The sequence below is a fragment of the Lissotriton helveticus genome, chromosome 1_1, assembly GCF_964261635.1.
Source record: "Lissotriton helveticus chromosome 1_1, aLisHel1.1, whole genome shotgun sequence".
NCBI lineage: Eukaryota > Metazoa > Chordata > Amphibia > Caudata > Salamandridae > Lissotriton > Lissotriton helveticus.
The window spans coordinates 2047774181-2047800678 of NC_136057.1; positions in this window are offsets into that span (position 1 = coordinate 2047774181).

A 26498-nucleotide genomic window follows, 5' to 3' on the forward strand; every position below is an offset into this window, starting at 1 on the left:
ATTTTCTGTATCAATTCTTGATAAGGCGTCCGCCTTTCTGTTCTGCGCCCTAGGACGATATGTGATCACGAAATCGTAATCAGCAAAATACAGAGACCATCTCAACTGTCTTGGAGTTAGCGTTCTGGCCGTCTTCAAAAATGTCAGGTTCCGATGATCAGTAAATACCGTTACTTGATGTTGAGCTCCCATGAGGTAATGTCTCCATTCCTTGAAGGCGTCTTTTATTGCCAACAACTCTTTCTCTGTGATGGTGTAATTGCACTCGGCCGGGGATAACTTTCTTGATCTGTAAGCCACAGGGTGCAATTGTCCAGTGACCTTGTTCTGCTGGGATAGTACTCCTCCTACTGCCTGATCTGATGCATCTGTTTCCACATAAAATGGTTCTGTCGGATCTGCATGTTGAAGAATTGGAGCCGATGTTAAGTCTTGTTTCAGCAAACCGAAGGCTTTCTCAGCTTCCTCTGTCCATTCAAATCGGATCCCTCTCTTTAATAGCTTCGTTAATGGTAGGATCTTGTGAGAAAATTCATTAATGAATCGTCGGTAAAAATTTGCAAAACCAATGAAGCTTTGGAACTCCTTAACACTCTCTGGAGACTTCCAGTTTGTTACTGCTTCGATTTTTCGCCGGTCCATCAGTAATCCAGTTGGAGAGATGATAAAACCCAAAAACTCCACTTGTGTTACGTTGAAGGCACATTTTTCCAACTTGACAAATAGCTTGTTTTCTCTTAACTTCTGTAAAACTCCTCGCACTTGATCTGGATGCCTCTCCTTATCCGCTGAATAGATAAGTATATCATCTATGTACACAATAGCGCACTGGTCAATGTATTCCTTTAGCACGTCATTGATGAAATGTTGGAAGGCTGCAGGGGCGTTACAAAGACCGTAGGGCATTACCTGGCACTCAAATAGGCCAAATCGGGTTCTGAAGGCCGTCTTCCACTCATCGCCTTCTCTCATTCTGACCAAATGATAGGCCCCTCTTAAATCAAGTTTTGTATATATTTGTGCTCCTTTTACTTGGTCCAATAGCTCTGATATAAGAGGCAAAGGGTACCTATTCTTCTTAGTGATCCGATTAATGGCTCTATAGTCTATGCAAGTCCTCAGGTCGCCTTACTTCTTTGGCACGAAAAATAAAGGCGACGAGACGGGGGACTGCGAGGGCCTGATAAATCCATTAGCGAGGTATTTGTCCAAATACTCTCTTAAATGACTGTGTTCTTTTTCAGTCAGGGCATACACTCGACTACAGGGCAACATGGCGCCAGGCTCCAATTCGATCTTACAGTCATAGTTTCTATGTGGAGGTAATCGCTCCGCTTCCGCCTCGTTGAACACATCTTGGAATTCTGTATACTCTCCAGGAATTTCTGGGGCATTTATTACGCACAACGATTTCCCATTATGGCACAGAGCTTGGGCCAGGTTTGGTTCTTGCATCTTTTCCTTGTTTCCGAAACAGTTTCCGGCACAATATTCTGAATCCATCCTAATGGTTCGGTCGCTCCAATTTATCGTTGGGTTATGCTCAGTGAGCCAGGGTAAGCCAAGGATCAATTCGAATTGAGGGGCATCAATGAGATTAAATTGAATTCTTTCCTCATGACCATTGTTTGAAATTAAATGCAGAACTTCGGTATGACTCACGATCGGGCCTGAAGATAGGTTGGTGCCATCCACAGCTCGCACGGGTTCACTCTTGCTCTTCATAATGGCTTGGATTCCAGTTCTTTGTGCGAATTTCAAATCGCAAAAATTTCCCGTGGCTCCGGAATCTATCATCACGGACACCCCCGTCAAGGTTGAGTTTCTGTACTTCACTTCCATAGATAAACTCAAGTGAGGAGCCGCTGACTGTAGGGTGTTACCCACTCTATGCTGCTCAGGAGTTTCTTCTTCTTGAGTCGCACCCACCTGTTCAACTCCAACAACAGGTGGTGCAATCAGTTTTCCTTCGGCTTATAACTTGTCTTGGGTTTTTTAGGGCAATTTCTGACGAAATGACCTCCAGATCCGCAATACATACACAGGTTACTGCTTCTTCTCTTTTCCTTTTCTTCTTTCGATAGAGGACCCCGTATGGTTCCAATTTGCATGGGCTCAACTCCCGAGGTCCCATCGTTTGTTCGACTATGTTCAGATCTGACACGATCAAATCTCGGAATTGTTGACCTGAACTCCTTTCTTTTTTCTCCTTTCCGTTCTCTAAGACCAGATCAACCAATGCTGATATCTCGGTGGGTCGATTAGGTATTCCCGCCAAGGCGTCTTTCAACTCGTCCTTCAATCCACGATAGAACACGGCTGCTCGCTTACTCTCCGGCCAATCTGTCTCCACCACTAGGTTGTTGAACTGCGCCAGATACGATACTAGGTCTCGATTTCCCTGCTTCAGATCCAGTAGTTCATTGTCCACCACTTGAGAAATCCTTCTCCTATCGAAGATTCGTAGAAATTCTTGTTTAAATTCCTCGTAATTTCTCAGAATTGGATCATTTCTGGTTATGAGTGGCTGCGACCAAGCTGCTGCATCTCCGCTAAGGTAGGACAGTGCGAAGGCGACTTTGGATTGCGCATCAGGGAATATTGAAGGGCGACACATATAATGCAACGAACATTGAGTCAGAAATATTTGTGCCTTTTGGGGATCCCCACCGAATCGCTCTGGGGCTGCCAAGGGAATTACCGGGGACAGTGAATGTATAACCTGGGTCGTCATTCTATTTGTGCCTTCTGCTTCGGGGGTTTGTGTACTCTGACCTGAACTATAAGGGTGTCTAATTCGCTGCGCTAAGTCTGCTGTTTCCTTTCTAGAATTTACTACCTCTAATCTTAGGTTTTGATTTTCTTCTCTGACTGCGCTTAGTTCCTTTTGAATTGTGTCTAGGATCGCCCCTAAATTCTGCAAGTTTATTCCTTCAGCCATCTCTGTTCGGGTGCAAGGTGCAACTTGGGCACTTCACTCTGTCAGAGTCTCTAAATAAAGGATACGTCTTGGGCTGCACAGGAACAGAGATGCCTTATTTCCGAATCCCCCTTGAGCAACCACCCAGAGCTAGTATCACTAGTCTCCAAAGTCTTTACCCAAAAGGGAAGGGGAATTGGATAAAATAATAAACAACAAGAGAAGAGATTTTCTTGGCTGGCTCCTCGTGTAGTCCGACCCGCAGACCTTCTTTCACCAGGACCCTGGAACGGAAGAGCACAATTATATCTTACTCTATGTCTACTCTAATCTATTTAACCCTCCCTCCTAAACTCTCACCTACCATGTTTTGCCAAGAACCTTGCCTTCTCCTCTAGCTTCTTAATTGAGTGTGTTGGCAGAACTTCTTTCGCTCTTTCTTTTCTGTCTGAAATATATGAATGAGCACCTTTCTCATTAATGTGTTCCTACTCTACGTTTTTTCCTATAAATACTCTGTCCCTAATCACTTACTTATTGCTGTCCTGCTCTCTGCTCTTCTTCTTATCAATTCTTAATTCTATCTCCAACTAGTCTTGTTTTCAGACTGGTCTTGTTTACAGTGTCTCTTAAATGTCAGCTGTTATATTCAGAAATCTTTTATCTTTCTTTATCTAGGTGCAACTTTCCAGCTTCTCACTCTCCACTTAATCCATACATTCACGAATATTGCTCTGGTGTGTCTCATAGGTAAGTATCTATCAGGTTCAATACATTTCAGTTCATAAATCTGAGTTTTATATTTTTGTTGTCACTTATCGCTTTTCTTCTTTCCGCAGGGCTCCATAGGAAATCTAGACGAACTCCGGTTTCTCGCCGACTCCTTCCTCCAGACGCCGGCGCTCAACTCTTGGCTACGGGGATTACAGGAATACTTGGCAAGGGGATTCTGACAGGATACAGGGTGAGAATTAGAAAACTCGGCTATGTACTCTCGTGCGTTCACTAGGAATGGGAAAACGGGTTTTCTCTAAAACGCACGGTCACACACGCTACTGCGTGACAGAAAATAACGAGCGGTAATTAACTCAAGCTCGTTTAAGAAACTCTCCGGACTCGTTCACTATCCTAAGTTATAAAGTGAACGTGATAACTCGAGAACTACAGGCTAAGACGTTATTTCTTCAGAGATATCAAAGGGCGCTCCTAACTGGGTTTGTCGTCAGGTGAAGTGCGCAGAGCTTCGTCATCGCGCGCTTCACCAGAACTCGGCTGAATGACGTCAGCCAGAAACACTAGACCGCAAACCCCTGCATAGGCCTAACGGCCTTTTGGGAGTTCCATGCTTGAATTCTTTGTGTCCACGTGTCTCTGTTGGCATGTCGTCTCGGTCTCTGATTTACCACATGAGAGATTACTGCCACTCTTGGGCTTAGGTTCCTGACACGGTCTTGCCGGTGGTGGTGGTGTGCCCTGCACTTGCACTGGCCTCCTCTGATCTTTCCTACCGGGTTGCCCTTCCTGCCTTGTCTTGAGCAGACCTGCATGATGTCTCGCCTGTGGACGGAAATTGTACATTAGCTCAGTAGTCCAGCAGTCCTGCATAGCAATATTACATTTTCATTCCTGGCACACTATCTTAATGTCCTCTGCTTGCTAATCACTGATGTGTGTCACATGCCTTGTTGTTCAGTGTGATGACCGTCATGATACATGTTTTACTGCCTACATCTCCCATAATGCATTGCTGTTGTTTACTAAAACCTGTACTGGAGTGGGATTCACAGCCTCATTGGGGAATGGGGATAGGGAAAGGGGGTGCAGATTGGTGTGCATGCTTCTTACCTTGTTTGGTGGCAGCTCTGGCTGAGCTGTCTGCATCCCTGATTCCACAGACACTTTCTGGCTCTATGGTGGACTCCACAAGCTGCTCAAGTGCAGTCAGGGCAGGTGCCCTGTTCCTTCCTCCTCCTGTCTGTCTGGCTTGTTTTTTGATCTCTGCCATCTTCTTTCTGGTGATGCTCCTGATGTCATACCACCTTTTTTCCAGTACTACAATGTCCCGGGGGTCACTCCTATGGCATTCACTTGTGCCTGAATTCCCAGCCAGATCTTCCTTTTTTCTGATTCAGCCACTTGCAAGGACTGCTTCCCAAACAACTTGGTATGTTGTTTTACCACCTCCTGCACCAGGACCTGAAGCTCCCTTTCGCTGAATTTCAGCTTCCTCTTCCTTTCACCTCCTTCTCTGTCGGTGTCCATGCTAGCCATAGTGCAGGTTTTGCAGGAAAAGTTCACCTAGTGGCTCAATAGTTCTCCTCTGCACTTCCAGCCTCTCCAGAAAGTTCTGATTCAGTGCACCTGCATGGGTGTGGTCACTTCCTGGTTGGGAGGTGGGGTGGATGCACAGGATTGGCCGATTCCTCAATTACTGGTGTTTTGAATTTCCGATTCAGTATTTACCGATTCGATATTTTCCGATTCGGAAATACAGATTCGGTAATACCGATCGGTATTGAGGAATCGATAATTTTTTTCCGATTTTTACCGATTCGGTAAAAATGATCACGTTTTTACCTACATCGGAAATACCGAATTCTTAATGCCGAATCAGTAAAATTCGGTATTAAGAATTCAGTATTTGGCAATTACCTACATATGGCTCTATGTCTTTCTGTAAAGTTTAAATATGTTTTATATATATATATATATATATATATATATATATATATATATATATATATATATATATATATATATATATATATATATATATATATATATATATACATATATATCACTCACAAAGGTAGCCCTCAAGAAAAGAAGCCCCAGGCAGGTGAATATTTCGTCTCTTTATTGAGCCAACTTGCCAGCAGAATGCAACATGAACAGGGCATCGATTTCAATAAAGCCGCCAGACGCGTGTCGGGAACTCTGCTTCCCTTCTTCAATGGCTATGCAACTGCTTTACTTCCGACGGCAATCCCGCACAAAATTCGTTTCCAGGCCCTTCCTTGTGGGCGTGGCCTGAAGGCCTTCTGGTACATGTAGTACAAGCGGACCAACGCTGACATCACGAAGGAGGTCGGCATGAGGAGGCAGTTCGATTGGGGCAACTGAAAAGCAGGGCAGTGTGTGTACTGGACTTGGTATCACCCCACATGGGTTTTATATGCTTTTATTCCTGCTACTCAAGACGGACTCACTAGAGAACACTGCCACCGCACTACAGGTACCAGAAGGCCTTCAGGCCACGCCCACAAGGGAAGGGCCTGGAAACGAATTTTGTGCGGGGATTGCCGCCGGAAGTAAAGCAGTTGCATAGCCATTGAAGAAGAGAAGCAGAGTTCCCGAAACGCGTCTGGCGGCTTTATTGAAATCGATGCCCTGTTCATGTTGCACTCTGCTGGCAAGTTGGCTCAATAAAGAGACAAAATATTCACCTGCCTGGGGCTTCTTTTCTTGAGGGCTACCTTTGTGAGTGATATATATATATATATATATGTATATATATAAATATTCACTGAAAAAAACATAGGTTTCAGGGGTGTTATGGTTAGCTGGACATTTCACTCATACAAAACCATTGATATTCCTCCGTTATAGTTAGTTGTACTAAGTATAACTCGTGCGCCCGCAATTCACTGCTGAATGTGATGTAATTTGAGATGTCATCAGTGATGTCACTGACCATGTCATGAATGAGGTAATATGTGGCATCATCAGCAGTGGATTGCGGGCGCGCGAGTTATACTTAGTACAACTAACTATAACAGAGGAATTTCAATGGTTTTGTATGAGTGAAATGTCCAGCTAACTATACCACCCCTGAAACCTATGGTTTTTTCGGTGAATTTCTAAGGTTATTCAAATGATAAATCCTAACTATAACCTGCATGAAACTTATGGTTTTTTCAGTGAATTTCAAAGTTTTTTGAATGCTAATTCCTAAATATAACATGTGTGAATCCTATGTTTTTTTCAGTGAATGTCTAAGGTTTTTTAAATGCTAATTCCTAACTATAACATGTGTGAAACCTATGGTTTTTTCAGTGAATTTCTAAAGTTTTTATAATGATAATGTATTTTTTTGTTTCATATTGTTTTACAAAATTTTTTAAATCTTTTTTTAGATATCTTATTTTTTAAATTACATTAAACATATCTAATAAAAATATACTTTTACAAAAGTTAAAAATATATATTTTTATAATTTTTTTGTTTGTTTAAATATATTTATATTATTTTCTATATTTTTTTCTATTCTTTTTGGAGTCGCGCACCTTTCTCGTTCACTGCGCGGAACATGTCTGCCATTTTAGGATTCCTGGGTGAGATCCGCGTAGGATGTGCGACAAGTACGACTTTCCCAACGTGGACTCTAAGTGATTGGTACGTGACTTATAGTGCATACGCAACATGTACGAATCACGTGACACGCCGGTCGCGCTGTTGCGCGTGACATCATACGCACATTAGACGCTGTGGGTGCGCAACCCCCGCAAAAACTTTTTTAATATTAACAAACATATATATATATATTTCATAGAAATATTAAGACAAGACATTATCTGAACTAATTATAAATATAATATTCTTTAACTTTCAAAAATGTTACATTACCTTTAAATGTAATTTCGCAAAGTCGAGCTTGGTGCGAGCTGGGTGCGAGCTGGGTGCGAACTGTGTGCGTGCACCCTACGCGGACCCCATGTGACCAGAAAAAAAGAGATTTGATTGGTTTACTCCAATTCTTATTGTAAATATTGAAGGACCCCACCCATTTTAATCACTTGTGTTGGACCTTCCTTGGGAGAAGACCTCAGCTACCAAAAAGTGCTGTTTTTGTTGATTGCAGGCCTGTTTCATCTTAAGATTGCAAAAATGACTTCAAATCAGCCTTCTTCTGATTCAGAACAGTCCAAGAAAGAGGGGTTTGTTCCTGAACCACCACGCCCCAAGAGATTTGAATAAATTGTTTGGAGATGTTTTACATTCCCAGAAGGATTGAAGAAAACAAATGCCACAAAGGTAACCTGCAAAATTTGCAAGGCAGTTTTATCAAGAGGAGACCCCAACAAAAAATATTCTTGTGGAACTGTCAGCATGTTTAAACATCTGCACAGTTTGCATCCTGTAAATCTGGCAAGAGAGGAGTGCAAGAGACTGCAACAGACTGGACCACCACCTCCTCAAGTTGCAAGTACGTCTGGGGCGTCCACTTCGACATCTACTTTGGACATCCAGCCCCAACTGGCAAATGCAACAATTAATTGCATAAAATGCAATAGGTTGCTTTGCTAAGGGGAACAATCAGTTGATTTGGTTTGCAGGGTTCTTGAGAACCACCATTGTTTGACTGTTTATTTTGCCCTAAAGTTCATTTTTCTGTTCGTCCAGTTCAGTTTTTTGTCATTTAAAAAAAAAAGAAATCGTTCAAAAAAACAAAAAAAAGACATAACTACAAAACAGAAAAAAAAGTTATTTTCAGAACTACCTACTCTGGTTAAAAAAGAGCTAAACTTGTATGCTGGTGTGTGACAGTTTAGATTAAAGTATGTGCACTGCATAATTGACTAAAAGAATGCATTTGTGATGTGTGGTGAATGCATAGGTGCAGAATTATAAGGAAGTGCTACAGCATGACACTGTAAACTGTTTAACTACAGCATGCCGTGGTACTTCCGAAGCACAGGGATGCAACATATATATATGAATATGTTACAGGTCTGTGCTTCCCTCTGCACAGCTGCTTAACCTGCAGGCATGTGGTGATACAGGCACCCTTGCACTATCGTGCAGATTTAGGGTTTAGGGTAGTACAGTGGTGTTTGTGTAGTGTAGGGGTCATGCTGGGGGTAGTTTTGTAGAGGTTAGGATAGTCCAGTGGTGTTAATCTACTGTAGGGGATAGTGTTTTAGGGTTTAGGGTAGTGCAGTGGTGTTTATGTAGTGGTGAGATTCATGCTGGGGGTAGTGTTTTAGGGTTTAGGGTAGTGTAGTGGTGTTTGTAAAGTGTAGGGGTTGTGCTGGGGATATGTAGTAACATTACACTATGACCACCCTAAGCACAATTATCAGTAGTAACCACCAAAAGATTCCAGGCGAAGTTATCAGCAGAATGCTAGGAAAATGTTTATCAATATTAAATGCTTCTAATCAAGTAAAATTCAAATCATCACATGCAGTGTGCAACAAATGGCATTACCACAGCAGTGTGTCTCTCCAACTTAGATTTAAAGTGGATAAACATGTTTCATGTGACAAACCCATAGGCCAAAGCTGCTGCTTCCACATACTTCAACACCTTCCACATACTCAGCAAGACCTTCAAATAGACCCATACCCCGAATCAAGGAAGACCATCACCCAAGCACTCATCACCAGCAGGCTGGACTACCGGAACGCACTCCATGCCGGAATCAACAAATCTCTACTCCACAAACTTCAGACTGTCTAGAACACCGCAGCCAGACTCATCCTCAGCATCCCACAAGACCACATCTCCCAGCATAAACGAGGACTCCACTTGCTCTCCGTCGAAAAAAGAGTGACCTTCAAGCTGCTCAGACACACCTATAAAGCCCTCCACAACACCAGACTCCATACCTCAATCTCCTTCTATACCCCCCAAAAGAAACATCCACTCCGCTGACCAGGTCTTGCCCAAAATCCTCTGTATCCACAGAACCAGACAGGAGGCACACCCTTCTCCTACATCATGGCCAAGACCTGGAATGAACTCCCCCTCAGCATTAGATGAAGCCCCACACTGAAAGACCTGGCTTTTCGAATGATCACAGCTGCACAAATCCCCCCACATACTCCCCCCGCGCCTGGAAACCCTCACAGGTGAGTAGTGCGCTCTATACATCCCTAATTGGTTAATTAATACACCACCACAGTGTGTGTTTAAGGGTTATCAACAAGTCCTGCCATTGGTTTGGCTGTCTGTAACGCTCAAGGGTAGTGAAATAAGCAGTGCTACCTTCTTTAATATACATAGAATCTCTGAGATTGGCTTGGTTTCGCTTCACCTCTGAGAGCTACTTTCAGGGTGCTGGTGACCTACCAGTAGCTCCTGAGCTACTGGTTGGAGACCACTGGTATGTATAGAGAGTGGGGAATTGTAGTCCTGAAGCACAAATGTGAAGGGTATTACACCACTACATGCATAATACATAGCACTTTGAATCACTCCATTCCCTAAAGCCTGGCTCACTGCATGAGTACATGCTTACTGACTGAAAGCACAAATGTGAAGGTGGTTACACTACGACATGTATAATGCATAGGAGTTTGACGCACTGCATACCCTAAAGCCTCGCTTACTGCAAAAGTGTACGTACTTATGTAACTGCAAACACATCAACCAACCAAATCATTCTCTCTCAATTTTGCCAAATGGACACTGATTTATACTGTGATTCTAGACAAATAACGGTATCCCTTGCAGTGTATAAAGAAAGATTAAACATATTAAATAGAATAATGTATTTAAACTCGGAGTAATTGAATTAAATATATTAATACTCGGATATAAATTAGAATACTCTAAGTTTAATAGAGACTATCCCCAGCACGGGATGCAGGGAAAATAGGGGTTTAGGGTGATGAAGAATAATAAAAAAAAGTTTATAAAAAAAGGGAAGTTACTAGAATAATAACTTGTATTCAAAAAAGGTACCCTATAGAAATGCTTTAATAAGAAAAACAAGTTTAAATAAAGCACTTTAGAAATTATACGAAAGTTAAAAAGTATGGATAGAGGCACGTTTACATAAACACGTGACGTACTAAACCAGTGGAAATGAAAACACCGGTCAAACTGAAAAACGTGAGTTAAAAGTGGGAGGAGCAATAAATTGATCTCATAGACTGTTAAGGAACCAAAAAGTATATAAACCACACCTTTGGGATGATTAGTTTCATATCAGAGAATCAATACGGGCAAACAAACTACGAGCAATGTAATGATTCAGGGATGCAGAAGCATATTGAGAATATCTTTAATTTCCTCAGAGGGAAATATTGTTAATGTATACTTAAAAATACATAAAACATTATGTCCCCTCCAGAGGAGTTGGATGAATTTTGACGGAGGAAGGAAATAATATCGTAGAGAGGTAAATTATCTGAATGGGTATATATTTGGTTTTTTTTAAAAAAGAAAGCAAAAATATTTAACACCTTCCGTGCTCATGACGAGCTGAGCTCGTCATGAGGCAAGGTTGCGCGGTGCTCATGATGAGCTGAGCTCGTCATGACACGCATGGCGCTCACTTGCGGGGCTAATTCCCCCGCTGTGCTGAGCGTTCTGAGAAATGGGCGTGGTCATGACGAGCTCAGCTCGTCAAGAGCACAGCGCCACCGTGCAGCATGACGAGCCGAGCTCATCACAAACACTGTGGCTCTGCGCGCGTCCCCCTCCCCCCAGAGCCGTGGGGAAATTAGCCCGCGGTGAAGGGGTTAAATGATTATAGAATGTGGTATGATTAAGTTTAAATGGAATATAATAACGAGTTAACGAAAGAACCATTACAAGAAATATAGGTTAATTAAGGAATTACAATGTGCAAAGTAATGATTAGGAGCGATACCATCATCTTGAGATTATTTTTCATTTCCACAGAGGGATCATATTGTTAATGTATATTTTAATTTACATTCAACTTTATGATCCTTTAAGTGGAGTTGAATGAATTTCAACAGAGAATTTGAAACAATAATAAATAATATTTTTTTTACTATGCAAGTATTTCTTAATGATTGAAAAATGTAGTATACATAAACTATCGACGAAAAAAGGAAAGACTTTGGAATAAAAGAGAATATTTTTTATCTTCTTGAGTGAAAATGGGCTAAAAGTATTTATATTGAGTAGTGCTTTCAACAATTTTCACTCGTGAAGAACAGGAGGATTATCTTCGCAAGCAATTGTTTTTCAAAAAATAATATATTTGTGTCTTCAAATGTTAATGTTAATGTTAATGCTTTCAATTTTTAAAAATGATTTTAAAATGTAATAATGACATGAAATGTGCAGGAAAAAAGAAAGATGAAGTAGTGAGGGAGTGTTTGTCGTAGCACTTCTATTCTACTTTATCTGAAAGTAAAAAAAGCCCTAACATTGAAATAAAGATGATGGGGCAACACTTATATAATGTAAACATAAGGAATGAGTGACTATGATAAAATAAAAAAAATGTGGTCAAAAGTGTGATCCCAATGAATGAAAAAAGATTTTGCATTTCACCCATATGGTGAATATAAAAGACTCAATAAAAATATTTTGAAAACATGAGCATTTTTTATTCAAGGATGGTGAGATTAAAAGAACATAGTACTCCACGGTAAAGGAGAAAATTCAGCACAATTATGATAGAATAGAAAATAGAATAATATTTTTAAATACCTTTACAGTCAACAAACTCATAAGCAGAGTACACAGTTTACGTTAAAAACACTCTTCCACGACTAGTTTTTGAAACGCATTGTAAAATAAAATGCGTCACAAAATGGGCTACGTACATGGTGAGGATATTGTAACGTCACATAAAAAAAAGAAGCCAATCAGCATTAGGATCGGGAAGGAAGAGTTAACCACACAACAGCCAGTCAAATGTTTTTCAAAATCTGCGCAAGGAAAGGGATTGGTCGGTAATATGTCTTCTTACAATGCTTCACAACCAATTAAACAGAGGTGAAGGAAGTCTCTGTTTTTAACATACGAGCAAATCAGATGACCTTGCAAGTACACGCAGCGGGAGGCAATTATTGAAGATGACTTGCTTTCGCAAGATCTCGAAAAGCTTCTTGCACAATAAATACGCACTTATCTGCCAGACCTCATTTAATGATTAACCGGGCTCTCAAGCCTAAACACGTCGGAAATCATCTCTTGTCACTTTCTCTTATTCCAGGTTCACTTTGAAAGTGCGTGTCTCCTTCTCCTTTAACTCCTTTCTTTTTCATAGTAATTGTTACTCATACACTATCTAGCAAGTACCCCACAGATGCAACCCCCTGGATTTGCAATAGTAATTATTACTCATACACTATCCAGCACCTACCGTACAGATGCACCCTCCTGGAGTTAGAATAGTAATTGTTACCCCTACACTAACAAGCACTTACCCTACGGATGCTACCGCCTGAAGTTACAATAGTAAATGTTACCCCTACACTAACCTGCACTTACCCTACAGATGCACCCTGCTCTCTCTTTCAAAATCCAAACCAGATTTACAACATCCTTGCACCACTTTCCAATAGAAGCCCATGTTCACACCAGAACATGGGTTTCTATTGGAATTCAAAATGCCATATTATCAAGACCATTAAAACGGCGATCATTTTTATCACCCTGCTCGATACTATGCCCCTTGGTTTGGATTTTGAAAGACAGAGCAGTGACATCTATTCTCACTTTCAAAATCCAAACCAGATTGCTTTTCCACATGCAAATTAGCATCTGCCCATGCGGAAAACCAATGCCGGTTCCCGAAAGACGCGGGGAGCCAGAGGGACCATGGGGGCTTGGTGGCTCCCCCCACGGTCCCCAACATTTTTTATAAGACCTGGGGGATAGGGTCCCCGGGGATATTAGAAATTACTGCTAGGGGCTATTTTTTACGGTAAAATTAAAAGCCACGCACACAGTGTAGTGCTCATTGCGGCCCTCTGGTGTGCACGCGCTGGATGCATGATTCACAATCTGTAGGGTGCGCGACTCCAACAACTTCTACGAGTTTGGGAGCCGGCACTGCTAACATGCAGCTCCCAATGTGGAAAAGTAATCTGATTTAGATTTTGAAAGAGAGAACAGATTTCCTTGCTATGGGAGGGCGGGATAGACACCCCGGGACACTGCAGTGGTGGTCCCCGGGGCTTTGGAGACCTTGCAGCCCCCCCAACCATTTTTTTGTAGCCCCGGGGGGTAACGGGGCCTTTGAGTGTTCCAGGAAGGGGGCCACGCAGTCCCCCTCCCACAATACAGAAAGCACCGGGGTGGTGGTTCCCGCAGCTTTGGGGACATTGGACCCCTCCCCCCACCATTTTTTTTCTTTTTAGCCGAGGTGGGCCCCCAATAAATTTTTATAATTTTGCCCCCGGTATTTAACCCCGGGGACTAATTATAAAAAATCCTCCATTTTATTTTAATTATTTTACGACACAGTCCGCGCACCCTACATGCACCTGCCGGGTCTAAAAAAAACATAAATGTGTCCCTTGGGGGTCCTTCTGGGACCCCCTAAGCAGGTCTACGGGTAAAATTATTTCTAACCTGCCCCCTTTCTACGTTTTGGACACATATTCCACTGACTTCCTCAGCCTCGCTTCTACCGAGGCACAAAAAGGCTGCCAACAGTTCCTGGTTTCGAATGTTGACAACCACTTGACAGCCAATTAGCATTCAGCACGTGATCGGAAGGGTGTGCTTATGGTACCATGACAATCCTCGCACACTCCGCGGATGCACCGCGCCCATGGATATATAAATGACTTTAACTGTAATTTTCTCAGGAACTACTGAACAGATTGACACCATTTAAGCAAAAGGCACAAGTCTGAACTGAGGACTACCTCTTTGCCAAATTTGATGTAATTTCGTTCAGCCGTTCGAGCTGTAGCTGTGGCTAAAGGTCCTATGGGAAATTTCATGGGGGAAGCACGTTTTGGGACCCCCTTTTTTCTCGACCCCCACTTGACGAATCACCCCGAAACTTTCCGGATAGGAGCGGACTAGAGCTGGCCAAAAGTTTGGAATATTTCGCAAAGATTCATCAATCGGCGCCAAAGTTATTGGGAATAGAATGTGCGGATTTCCTATGCATAATAGGTCCTAACTATAACTACCTACTGGCGACCGAGTTAGGATATGCTGCTGGCTTCCTGTTAATAAATCTTATTAACCACAGATCTTGGTTGAATTATTTGTGGCAGCCTGGGAGTGCATGAATAAAAATTTCCCTCTGGGCAAACCCCCATACGATATATATATATACCAAGATGAATTGAAGAATGAGTGGGTGTACTAGTGTCTGAATAGATGATTTAGCAGGTGCGTGCCTAACTGCATAAGTGAGTGATTGATCATGTCTTACTGAAATATGGAGACTGAGTTCACTCATGTAATAAGAGCATGCATAATCTGGACCCCTAAACCTGGCAGGGTACCGAATGATGTCTGAAACCTCAGAACATGACCACTCTGATTTCCCCAAGAAAATTGTGGAAACATTTTTACCCTTTTGTTGTTACTGCAGGCATGACCAAAGGCACAAGAAATACATGAATTGTCTTTTCAAATCATTTATTGAAGCAGTTTGAATCTTGTGTGAAAACCATCTGCTGCAATTATTGGTAGAAAGAAACAAAGCATTGTTACAAGCATTACAAGAATGGTGAAAACAATTAATAATTCAAGCAATATAATTATTGAAGTGATTATATGATTATATGAAATATATCATAACAATACTCCTACATAGCATTACCTATCATATAAAGAGCATTGTTTGAATGTATTGTGCCAGATCGCTTGGTGCAACCTAACGCCAAAATAAACCTGTGTGTGTTGTATCAGGAAGCCAATCTGGTGTAGAACAGGCCGTCATCCTTTGTGAAATAGTGATTATAGTAAGCAAGCCTAGAAATCAGTCGCAGGTGAGCGTTCAGGATAATCCATGGAAGTGCTCCTCTGGCTAGCCGAAGCTCAAAAGCAGTTTATATAATAAAACTGGTTCTATTCACACTGTGCCTGAGTTCCATTGTTATTGTCATTGTTTGTCTCTCTGATTCAGAGCTGTCTTCTAATTTATCCTTGAACAGAATGTACAGTGTTTTGCTAAAATGTTCACAAAGAAATGTGCATTGCAAGCAAAACCCTTTCTATGTATGTTACCCTATACGTCCAAAGCTTTTCACCATCTAAAAAGATGCAAAGTTTAAATGTGAATATACTAAAAGGAAGTTTTTGCGCACAAGCACTAATAAACCTCACTAAAATATATTGGGTCATTTTGTGTGTCAAGTATCCATTTATTGACAGATATCAGGTGGGCTACTAGGAGGTACTATCACTTGGTATAATCCAACCAGCATAGAGGAATTTAAAATATTCAGTCAAGGCTTTCCTTAGGAGCACTGAGAACATAGAAATACCTTCACCAAGGAGACAGGCCATCTAAAGAAGTTGCAGGATATTTCAAATGAAAAACTCAGCAGCTTATACAGCAATTGTGGCAAGGCCACCATTTGAACAATAGCATGGACAGTAGGAGGATGCTCAACACACCATCTCAGCTTGTGCAATTGAATTTGGATGTTTTCTTCAATGGTTTAAATGCCTGTGCTCATTCTTTGGTGATGTAACCCCCCAGGTATTAAATCAATCAATTTTAGCTTTCTTATGCCAGACAAGATTCTGATATTATATCCCCACCAGGTACAGCATTGAGAAGCCACTATGATCTCTAAAAATGTGAAGCATATGCAGTACTCTCAGGCCTTAACTCTCCAGATCCTGCACAAAGATAAGCAATGCATTTGCATATTGGGATATTCTGTCAGCAAACACTAAACCCCACTGAGAGGCATTAACAAGACCTTCCCTGTGGAATCACAGTGCCATAGGTTCAATAACAATGGAGAATAGAAGGGCAACTCTTCCTTGTTCTTCTAAAGTCTGGATGGGTGTCAAACACTATCTCACACATTCCCACTCTCTTCGACAGATTGTAAAGAAGAGATGTATATACTGAAGGAATTTTAGCCCATAGTTCATTCTTTTTAAGAGTGTGAACATTTAACTCCACTCTACCAAGTCAAAAGACAGCCATTAAAACCCTAGGTACCTTTCCACTAAGGCCCAGACTTTTATTTATTCACAGGATGTTATGCCATGTCAAACTCCTAGGCATAAATCAACTCCACCCCTGCTAAAACAGAGGTCAAATCCCTCCTGTCAACAAATTAGTTACATCTTTGGCTGTCATTTTTCCTTCCATGTTCAGAAAGTAGAATGGTCTATATGAATAGCAATCCACAGACACTGAAACTGCCTTGTCTTTGATTACTGTATTGACTGCACAGAGTTCTGGTGGTAGCCCACACTCTTTGAGTTAAAAGTCTAGCATTTTGATAATCAGGTATGTGTTGCTGTACATTTAATTTAATATACGATGTTACAACGCATGCAATTACAACGTATGCTTTTACAATGCAGTCTTTACATCGCAACTACCATTACATTGCATGATTTTACAATGCATGCCATTACAACACATTTTTTTTAAACTTGTATTTATGTAAGTGTGAAAGGCACAGGTATCAATTCTTTACACATATCAAATATAACAGATACAGTATAAATTCTTTGTTATCTTCTAGGTACATTACAAGAGTGGTCGCACCTGGTCGGTTGCATAAATAACGTTACAAATATTAGTGTCATTTTCATTTGATAATTCCAATTCTCGAGTTACAAGAGGCATTTCGGAGATATCCCCTATATATGAGCTCCAGCTACCCCATTTGTTTATCCTTTTTTTGGGACAACCCCTGTGTATGTATAAGGTCTTTTCTGCTACCATGGCCGTGTCCATATCCCTGCACCATTCCGTGAGTGTGGGGGCGGTTGCTACACTCCAGCATCTAGCAATATTCTTCTTGGCTAGCATAATACCCAGGGTAGCCCAGAACTGTAATGTTGAATTAAGGTCTGTTGCATCCCAAATATTGAGCAAGCAGCATTTGGGCTCTGCAGGGACTAGATTGCCACTCACCCTTGTGAAAAGGGACATAACTGATTCCCAGTATGACGTTATTGCAGGGCATTCCTATATAGTATGAAAGAATGTACCAACCTCCCCACATTGTCGCAGACATGGCTGGGTGTCTACTTTCCCAATATTACAGAGAGTAGTTCTAGTGTAGTAGATTCTATGAAAGATCTTGAGTTGTACTAGGTGTAATTTGGATGCAATCGCCACTTCTCTAGGGTATGGTAGTGCCTCCTGCCAATCCGTATCATCTGACTCTCCCAGGTCTGCCTGCCATTTGTCTTTGAGCTTCTGCACCGGATCTGGAGTGTTATTGATAATTTTCCAATAGGTCATCGAGATTGCTTTTTTTTCCATGTGATCCGTCAGCAGCCTATCTTCTAGCTGGAAGGCCTCAGGTAGGGTGGTGTTGGGGGGGAATTGCCTCCTACAAGGCGTGTTTAATATGTCTGTAGCGGAAGTGCTCCATTGGCACTATCTCATACTGTGCTTGGAGCTGTGTAAATTACAATACATTTTTTAAAACTACCATTACAATGCATTCCATTACAACACATATCATTACAATGCATAATACTTTTAGGGCAACAGTAGGGTAAGTGATGGATAGTGTAGGGGTAAAAATTACTATTCCCACTCCAGTGAGTGCAACAGTAGGGTAAGTGTTGGATAGTGTAGGGTAAAAATTACTAATACCACCCCAGTGACTGCAACAGAAGGGAACGTGTTGGCTAGTGTAGGGGTAAAATGTATTATTCCCATGTACCCCAAAACCCACACCGACCCTAATACTAAAAAAATTCCCATTACTTACCTTATAATGCGTTGTAATGGCATGCATTGTAGTGGTATGCGATGTAATGGCATGCGTTGTAGTGACATGCATTGTAATGGCATGTATTATAATGGCATGGGATGTAAAGGCAGTTGCATTGTAACAATTGCATTGTACAGGTAGGTCAATGTAATGACTGCATTGTAATGGATGTTTCTCACATTTAAATAGTTCAGACAGAAGCCCATTTGGGCCTGGAGTCTTTCCTGTTTGCAAATATCTCATGGAAGTTGATAAATCGTCTCTAGTGACATACCCCTCTAGCAGTTTTCTAGCAGGAGGTCCTAAACAAGCCAGTCTAATTCTTCAGAGGTAATCATGAGATGCCACGCATTTAATGTAGCATTTGAAGAAATGTAGGCATATTTACAAGAACTTAACGACGACATACCAGCAATTCTTTGACATCACAGTGGCTTTTTTTATCACAGTATTTATAAGTTGCCATAAACTGTAATTAGCGGCACTTTTCCTGCGTAAAGTGAATTTTCAAGATCACCACTTCTGTTAGCGGAACTTAACGAAATCCAGATGCAGGGTAGGCATTCCTGTGAAAAAACTGCCGCTAACCACACTTCGCTATATTTACAGTGTAATTCTCATATGTCGGTAATCCCTCAAAACTGCCAAGTCCAATTAGAGGCAAGGCAGTTTTTAAGACCACCAATTTAAATAGTCTTAAAATTGGTGCAAACACTTGGTGACTCATTTCAGAGGTTGTGGTGCTGGACAGTGCTGCAAGGAATGTTGTTGCACTGCCCTACTCCAAAACAAAAGGTCATGAATGCACCCTATCAATAAGATAGGGTGCATTTCTTCGCCTCATTCATGAAAAGTGTTGCATCGCTATGACAAAACAGTGTTGCAACACTTTTCACTGCGCCCTCCTTGCGACACCATGTATGAGCCTTATTTAATGTATTGTGCTCCATGTCGCAATAAATGACAGATACGTCTGGAAACTTACGTATCTGTCTGCACTAAAGTCACACATTGCTACATTGTGTTTCAAGCTTGACGCAACTGCAGTAATGCATGGAGGCCAGCCTATCACTATGGCACTGTGTCATCCTTATGCCTGCCATGAGGCAGGCTTAAGGTTTTGACACAGTGGCGTCCAAATTGTTGCAGTGAAATCTAGATTTCACTTCACCACTCCTACGGGGCTTTGTTGTGTGGGAACACCCACCCTGCATACATCATACCTGATGCAAGCATAATGAGGCACCGGGCTTCACTAGGTCACGCATATACCTAGATGCATCACTTTGTAAATACGGCGCAACGTGGTGCAAGATTCATGCTCTGAGTACAACATAAAATTTACACACCAGTGGCGTTAAACTGTTGGAAGGGGCTCATGAATAAGCCTCCTTGTATTTTCCACCTACAATGGCGCACAATGGCTACCATGCGCCAACGCAGGCACCCATGCGCCAAGGCAATTGATGTTGTGACTCGATTTCTTCTTGAGACATCTGTAGGTGCGTCTGGACTAGTGGAGGATAGGAGTGAACCAGTTGGCCTTCTTGGAGTGTTGCTTGCCTGTTTCTTTCTTGAGATGTGCCAGGGTGTTGGCGCAGTTAGTGATCAATCGGTGGAGGTTGTACGCTGTGGTGTTGCTGTCTGTAAGAGTTAACAGAGTGGTGGTGCTGAGGGAGTTGACAAGAAGTTCTTCTGTGGCCTTGATCCAGCTGCGACAGGGGTGGGGAAATGGTGGCGGTGGTGTACGATGGGCATGGTGAAGACATGATGTTTACAATGATGGATGGTCAAGGAGAGTTTTGGTGATGTGGCTGGAGTTGAATGTTCCAGCTGGCGGAGAAGACAGGGTCGAGCGTGTGTCTGGCTATGTGGGTTGGTGCAGTGACTAGCTGCTTGAGTCCGATGTTGGTTAGGTCGTCCAGAAGGTGGTAGTATTCTGGTCACTGGGGTTGTCCAAGTAGAAATTGAGGTCGAGTAGGATGTAGTTCCTGGTTTCGAATGTTGACAACCACTTGACAGCCAATTAGCATTCAGCGCGTGATCAGAAGGGTGTGCTTATGGTACCATGACAATCCTCGCACACTCCGCGGATGCACCGCGCCCATGGATATATAAATGACTTTAACTGTAATTTTCTCAGGAACTACTGAACAGATTGACACCATTTAAGCAAAAGGCACAAGTCTGAACTGAGGACTACCTCTTTGCCAAATTTGATGTAATTTCGTTCAGCCGTTCGAGCTGTAGCTGTGGCAAGAGGTCCTATGGGAAATTTCATGGGGGAAGCACGTTTTGGGACCCCCTTTTTTCTCGGCCCCCACTTGACGAATCACCCCGAAACTTTCCGGATAGGAGCGGACTAGAGCTGGCCAAAAGTTTGGAATATTTCGCAAAGATTCATCAATCGGCGCCAAAGTTATTGGGAATAGAATGTGCGGATTTCCTATGCATAATAGGTCCTAACTATAACTACCTACTGGCGACCGAGTTAGGATATGCTGCTGGCTTCCTGTTAATAAATCTTATTAACCACAGATCTTGGTTGAATTATTTGTGGTAGCCTGGGAGTGCATGAAGAAAAATTTCCCTCTGGGCAAACCCCCATACGATATATATATATGCCAAGATGAATTGAAGAATGAGTGGGTGTACTAGTGTCTGAATAGATGATTTAGCAGGTGCGTGCCTAACTGCATAAGTGAGTGATTGATCATGTCTTACTGAAATATGGAGACTGAGTTCACTCATGTAATAAGAGCATGCATAATCTGGACCCCTAAACCTGGCAGGGTACCGAATGATGTCTGAAACCTCAGAACATGACCACTCTGATTTCCCCAAGAAAATTGTGGAAACATTTTTACCCTTTTGTTGTTACTGCAGGCATGACCAAAGGCACAAGAAATACATGAATTGTCTTTTCAAATCATTTATTGAAGCAGTTTGAATCTTGTGTGAAAACCATCTGCTGCAATTATTGGTAGAAAGAAACAAAGCATTGTTACAAGCATTACAAGAATGGTGAAAACAATTAATAATTCAAGCAATATAATTATTGAAGTGATTATATGATTATATGAAATATATCATAACAATACTCCTACATAGCATTACCTATCATATAAAGAGCATTGTTTGAATGTATTGTGCCAGATCGCTTGGTGCAACCTAACTCCAAAATAAACCTGTGTGTGTTGTATCAGGAAGCCAATCTGGTGTAGAACAGGCCGTCATCCTTTGTGAAATAGTGATTATAGTAAGCAAGCCTAGAAATCAGTCGCAGGTGAGCGTTCAGGATAATCCATGGAAGTGCTCCTCTGGCTAGCCGAAGCTCAAAAGCAGTTTATATAATAAAACTGGTTCTATTCACACTGTGCCTGAGTTCCATTGTTATTGTCATTGTTTGTCTCTCTGATTCAGAGCTGTCTTCTAATTTATCCTTGAACAGAATGTACAGTGTTTTGCTAAAATGTTCACAAAGAAATGTGCATTGCAAGCAAAACCCTTTCTATATATGTTACCCTATACGTCCAAAGCTTTTCACCATCTAAAAAGATGCAAAGTTTAAATGTGAATATACTAAAAGGAAGTTTTTGCGCACAAGCACTAATAAACCTCACTAAAATATATTGGGTCATTTTGTGTGTCAAGTATCCATTTATTGACAGACGTCAGGTGGGCTACTAGGAGGTACTATCACTTGGTATAATCCAACCAGCATAGAAGAATTTAAAATATTCAGTCAAGGCTTTCCTTAGGAGCACTGAGAACATAGAAATACCTTCACCAAGGAGACAGGCCATCTAAAGAAGTTGCAGGATATTTCAAATGAAAAACTCAGCAGCTTATACAGCAATTGTGGCAAGGCCACCATTTGAACAATAGCATGGACAGTAGGAGGATGCTCAACACACCATCTCAGCTTGTGCAATTGAATTTGGATGTTTTCTTCAATGGTTTAAATGCCTGTGCTCATTCTTTGGTGATGTAACCCCCCAGGTATTAAATCAATCAATTTTAGCTTTCTTATGCCAGACAAGATTCTTATATTATATCCCCACCAGGTACAGCATTGAGAAGCCACTATGATCTCTAAAAATGTGAAGCATATGCAGTACTTCAGGCCTTAACTCTCCAGATCCTGCACAAAGATAAGCAATGCATTTGCATATTGGGATATTCTGTCAGCAAACACTAAACCCCACTGAGAGGCATTAACAAGACCTTCCCTGTGGAATCACAGTGCCATAGGTTCAATAACAATGGAGAATAGAAGGGCAACTCTTCCTTGTTCTTCTAAAGTCTGGATGGGTGTCAAACACTATCTCACACATTCCCACTCTCTTTGACAGATTGTAAAGAAGAGATGTATATACTGAAGGAATTTTAGCCCATAGTTCATTCTTTTTAAGAGTGTGAACATTTAACTCCACTCTACCAAGTCAAAAGACAGCCATTAAAACCCTAGGTACCTTTCCACTAAGGCCCAGACTTTTATTTATTCACAGGATGTTATGCCATGTCAAACTCCTAGGCATAAATCAACTCCACCCCTGCTAAAACAGAGGTCAAATCCCTCCTGTCAACAAATTAGTTACATCTTTGGCTGTCATTTTTCCTTCCATGTTCAGAAAGTAGAATGGTCTATATGAATAGCAATCCACAGACACTGAAACTGCCTTGTCTTTGATTACTGTATTGACTGCACAGAGTTCTGGTGGTAGCCCACACTCTTTGAGTTAAAAGTCTAGCATTTTGATAATCAGGTATGTGTTGCTGTACATTTAATTTAATATACGATGTTACAACGCATGCAATTACAACGTATGCTTTTACAATGCAGTCTTTACATCGCAACTACCATTACATTGCATGATTTTACAATGCATGCCATTACAACACATTTTTTTAAAACTTGTATTTATGTAAGTGTGAAAGGCACAGGTATCAATTCTTTACACATATCAAATATAACAGATACAGTATAAATTCTTTGTTATCTTCTAGGTACATTACAAGAGTGGTCGCACCTGGTCGGTTGCATAAATAACGTTACAAATATTAGTGTCATTTTCATTTGATTATTCCAATTCTCGAGTTACAAGAGGCATTTCGGAGATATCCCCTATATATGAGCTCCAGCTACCCCATTTGTTTATCCTTTTTTTGGGACAACCCCTGTGTATGTATAAGGTCTTTTCTGCTACCATGGCCGTGTCCATATCCCTGCACCATTCCGTGAGTGTGGGGGCGGTTGCTACACTCCAGCATCTAGCAATATTCTTCTTGGCTAGCATAATACCCAGGGTAGCCCAGAACTGTAATGTTGAATTAAGGTCTGTTGCATCCCAAATATTGAGCAAACAGCATTTGGGCTCTGCAGGGACTAGATTGCCACTCACCCTTGTGAAAAGGGACATAACTGATTCCCAGTATGACGTTATTGCAGGGCATTCCTATATAGTATGAAAGAATATACCAACCTCCCCACATTGTCGCAGACATGGCTGGGTGTCTACTTTCCCAATATTACAGAGAGTAGTTCTAGTGTAGTAGATTCTATGAAAGATCTTGAGTTGTACTAGGTGTAATTTGGATGCAATCGCCACTTCTCTAGGGTATGGTAGTGCCTCCTGCCAATCCGTATCATCTGACTCTCCCAGGTCTGCCTGCCATTTGTCTTTGAGCTTCTGCACCGGATCTGGAGTGTTATTGATAATTTTCCAATAGGTCATCGAGATTGCTTTTTTTTCCATGTGATCCGTCAGCAGCCTATCTTCTAGCTGGAAGGCCTCAGGTAGGGTGGTGTTGGGGGGGAATTGCCTCCTACAAGGCGTGTTTAATATGTCTGTAGCGGAAGTGCTCCATTGGCACTATCTCATACTGTGCTTGGAGCTGTGTAAATTACAATACATTTTTTAAAACTACCATTACAATGCATTCCATTACAACACATATCATTACAATGCATAATACTTTTAGGGCAACAGTAGGGTAAGTGATGGATGGTGTAGGGGTAAAAATTACTTTTCCCACTCCAGTGAGTGCAACAGTAGGGTAAGTGTTGGATAGTGTAGGGTACAAATTACTAATACCACCCCAGTGACTGCAACAGAAGGGAACGTGTTGGCTAGTGTAGGGGTAAAATTTATTATTCCCATGTACCCCCAAACCCACACCGACCCTAATACTAAAAAAATCCCCATTACTTACCTTATAATGCGTTGTAATGGCATGCATTGTAGTGGTATGCGATGTAATGGCATGCGTTATAGTGACATGCATTGTAATGGCATGTATTATAATGGCATGGGATGTAAAGGCAGTTGCATTGTAACAATTGCATTGTAAAGGTAGGTCAATGTAATGACTGCATTGTAATGGATGTTTCTCACATTTAAATAGTTCAGACAGAAGCCCATTTGGGCCTGGAGTCTTTCCTGTTTGCAAATATCTCATGGCAGTTGATAAATCGTCTCTAGTGACATACCCCTCTAGCAGTTTTCTAGCAGGAGGTCCTAAACAAGCCAGTCTAATTCTTCAGAGGTAATCATGAGATGCCACGCATTTAATGTAGCATTTGAAGAAATGTAGGCATATTTACAAGAACTTAACGACGACATACCAGCAATTCTTTGACATCACAGTGGCTTTTTTTATCACAGTATTTATAAGTTGCCATAAACTGTAATTAGCGGCACTTTTCCCGCGTAAAGTGAATTTTCAAGATCACCACTTCTGTTAGCGGAACTTAACGAAATCCAGATGCAGGGTAGGCATTCCTGTGAAAAAACTGCCGCTAACCACACTTCGCTATATTTACAGTGTAATTCTCATATGTCCGTAATCCCTCAAAACTGCCAAGTCCAATTAGAGGCAAGGCAGTTTTTAAGACCACCAATTTAAATAGTCTTAAAATTGGTGCAAACACTTGGTGACTCATTTCAGAGGTTGTGGTGCTGGACAGTGCTGCAAGGAATGTTGCTGCACTGCCCTACTCCAAAACAAAAGGTCATGAATGCACCCTATCAATAAGATAGGGTGCATTTCTTCGCCTCATTCATGAAAAGTGTTGCATCGCTATGACAAAACAGTGTTGCAACACTTTTCACTGCGCCCTCCTTCCGACACCATGTATGAGCCTTATTTAATGTATTGTGCTCCATGTCGCAATAAATGACAGATACGTCTGGAAACTTACGTACCTATCTGCACTAAAGTCACACATTGCTACATTGTGTTTCAAGCATGACGCAACTGCAGTAATGCATGGAGGCCAGCCTATCCCTATGGCACTGTGTCATCCTTATGCCTGCCATGAGGCAGGCTTAAGGTTTTGACACAGTGGCGTCCAAATTGTTGCAGTGAAATCTAGATTTCACTTCACCACTCCTACGGGGCTTTGTTGTGTGGGAACGCCCACCCTGCATACATCATACCTGATGCAAGCATAATGAGGCACCGGGCTTCACTAGGTCACGCATATACCTAGATGCATCACTTTGTAAATACGGCGCAACGTGGTGCAAGATTCATGCTCTGAGTACAACATAAAATTTACACACCAGTGGCGTTAAACTGTTGGAAGGGGCTCATGAATAAGCCTCCTTGTATTTTCCACCTACAATGGCGCACAATGGCTACCATGCGCCAACGCAGGCACCCATGCGCCAAGGCGATTGATGTTGTGACTCGATTTCTTCTTGAGACATCTGTAGGTGCGTCTGGACTAGTGGAGGATAGGAGTGAACCAGTTGGCCTTCTTGGAGTGTTGCTTGCCTGTTTCTTTCTTGAGATGTGCCAGGGTGTTGGCGCAGTTAGTGATCAATCGGTGGAGGTTGTACGCTGTGGTGTTGCTGTCTGTAAGTGTTAACAGAGTGGTGGTGCTGAGGGAGTTGACAAGAAGTTCTTCTGTGGCCTTAATCCAGCTGCGACAGGGGTGGGGAAATGGTGGCGGTGGTGTACGATGG